The sequence below is a fragment of the Opisthorchis viverrini genome (genome assembly GCF_000715545.1).
Source record: "Opisthorchis viverrini unplaced genomic scaffold opera_v5_287, whole genome shotgun sequence".
NCBI lineage: Eukaryota > Metazoa > Platyhelminthes > Trematoda > Opisthorchiida > Opisthorchiidae > Opisthorchis > Opisthorchis viverrini.
Window position 1 is genome coordinate 306,109 of NW_008751937.1, and position 3,073 is coordinate 309,181.

Genomic DNA, 3,073 nt, shown 5'->3' on the forward strand with positions numbered 1-3,073 from the left:
GAACGCTTTGTCAGGAATCCACTTAGACGAAAACCTCCTAGAGACCTCGTGATTCTTGTTAGAGTATTACTTGGCATAATGCAGGGCAGCACCAGAAGCTGATTTGCGACTGAGAAACGAACCAAAAGAACAGCATCTCATCGCCATCTCCGAAGACTGACCAACGTAGCGTCGAAGTCATGCGCAGCGCACAATCTCAAGGCCGAATGCTCCAGACCAGGTCATATGTTTGATCCCTATCAGGCAAGTGCCATTTTCTACGAAACAGCCAGCTGCGCGCAGGATGCAAAGTTTCGCAATGTATGTACTGCTTCCCTGCACAAGGGATCAGACAAAGCACTGCAATCCTGTGTACTTTGTTGAGGTTTTTTAGAGTTAATCTTCATTAGAGATCTATGGGGCGTGTTCGATTTTGAGGCCACATTTGAATGATTTGGGCCGCGTCCTCGAAGTACACCCAAAATTTCTCTGACACCGTGATTTGAAAAAGAAAAACTTCAACAGAAAGTTCCAACATTTGATAGTAATTTTTCGGGCCCTTAAGTTCTTTCAACGCGGCTGCAATTTTGTTGAAAGTTGTTTAGACCTACTCAAGGCCCACTGTGGGCGCGAGGTTCATATTTTTAATGGCTGCCCTGGCTGAGCACGCTTTGTTGGTGAATGTGGTGGGTGATTTTGCAATCCCATAGTGTTGGTGGAAATAGAGGGTGGCAGATTATTCACCTGTGCTTTTCCTTAACGCAGCAGATAGCACTATTTCAACGTTTTCCAGGTGCAGATCAAGCATCGCGAAAGGCATTTCGTAGTCCGCGGATTCGAGGCCGGGAACCATTCTCGTAGCGGCTCGCTGGACACGCTCAATGAGGGTGACGTCCTTCGTGCATCCTGAATAGACAACTTGATTAGCGTATTCCAGGAGCGGTCTGATACAGGCCTTATAGAGTATTTGGAAGTCCATGCGAGTAATGAGGGAGGTGGTGCTTCGGATCATCCGTAAAATGCCGAATGCCTCTGGGGCCGATTTCTCATGGTGCAGTGAGAAGGACAAGTTTGAGGAGACCCAGATGCCCAAGTCCTTCTTGGCATCTATTCTCATGACATGATGTTTTCCTTTCACACCATGCATAACAAAGGCATTCTGTTAGTCTCCTTCAGGTAACATATGGACGTACACTTCGTCGTTCAGAGGAAAGTGATAATCCAACGACCACTGCTTTGCAGCGTCTACATCCATTTAGAGGGCAGTGACATTGGAACTCCAGGGTTGCAGTTCGTCCGCAAAAGTAGACGTGGGCTTGCGAGAACATCTGGAGGGTCGTAAACGTAGATCAGAAACAGCTGTGATCCCAGTACGGAGCCTTGAGGAACTCCCATTGAGACCGGCGCTGGAGAAGAGTAGGTAGATCCTATGCTCACTCGGAATGATCTCTGTGATAGGAACGCCTTGATCCAGCGAAGGATTTTCCCCTGAAACTCGTAAGATTCGAGTTTGTGGAGCAGCGGGACGCGAATGACGCTATCATATGGTTCCGAGAATTCGAAAAATATGGCATCCGATATGAGTCCTTCGTCCTTGGCTTGGGTTAGGCTGACCATAAACCCGAGCATGTTTGTCACGCAAGAGCGGCTTTGGAGAAATCCGTGTTGAGCTAGAGATATCAGGTTGCTGGAAGTAAGGTGATCTAGAATAGCTCGCTTCAGAAAGTTTTCCACACCTTAAGTGGCATGCCAGTGAGGTTTATAGGCCTGTAGCTGCCAGGCGATAGTTGGTCACCAGTTCTGTGGATTGGCATGACAATCGCTTCCTCAAAGCAGGGAGAAAGCGCCCTTCGTCAAGCGACTGATGAAAAACCAGGTGTAAATTATTTGGGGGTGACGTATCCTTCAGGATCCTCGGATGGACCTCGTCGGGCCCCAACGCGCAGAATGGGTTGATGTTGTGCAAGAGTTGGTGAATATCCTCCACTGTGAAGACCAATCGGTTAGAGGCTGTTCGTAGTTCCGCCTTGACAAGACTGGGTGTGACGAGAACGCTGGGGCTGAGTATAACGCGCACAGTGTTCTCTGTAAACCTCAGATACCACTCTTGGGTCACTCGTCGGTTCTCCGTTCCTGTCCCTAAAGGAGAACGCAGATGGCTTGTTTCTGCGGCGATGTCTCGTGTATCTGAACAAGACGTTTTTGTTATTTCGAGCGATTTCCAGGATGGTGGACTGTTTTCGTGTGTTCTGTTGGCGGATTTCTGATTTACAGCGGCTCCGCATTTTACGAAATGCCAGCTTGTCTCGTGTATCCTCTGTAGTCAACTTTTTGAAAAAAGTTGGAACCTTTTTCCCAGAAGTCGCCGAATCCTTTTCGGCAGCCTGCGGTTCAACTGAGTGCGTGCTGGTATTTTTGGGACGAGCATCGCGTCAGGCCCGTGAACATTGTGGACAATGGTCTGCGCGTCAGAAGTCCCGAAACCGCGTTTCATGTTTGGGATTTCTGGCCCAATAGCAGAAAAAATCAAAGGTCAGCACACAGTGGCCGCTATGTCCCAGTGGAGCGTTAATTATTGCCTGGTCAACGAAGTGTCTTTCGTTGGTGATGACCAAATCCAGGAGGGATGGTAGTTGGTCTGCGCGGTATCTGGTGGGTGCGACGACATGTTGAGTGCAAGCGCTCTGTTGGACGACTACAATCAGCGCCGCTGCAAAAAGTCCGCTTGATTCGACGCGCTGGAGCTCCATCCAGGAGGCCTTTGGAGCGCTGAGGTCACCTACCAGCAGAAGATGAGTGAAGTGGTAGTTGGGATCGTATGAGGAATTGGTCATCTTCACGGGGACTCGAGGGGCTACGGTTGACCACACCGAGAAGGAGAGAATCGGACCCGCGCAGCGTGATTTATACCCACAATGCATCGCAAAATGGTGCAGTAGTGGTGTCAGAGAGGATAATCAGGATTTGTAGGGCCGCACGTAACTACAGAGTGACCCCGCCAGCCCGCCCTCGTTTTGAGTTAGCTCGAAAAACAGAACAACCGTCTATCTAGATCTCCGCGTCCGAGACATCTGGTGTGAGCCAGATCCATCCC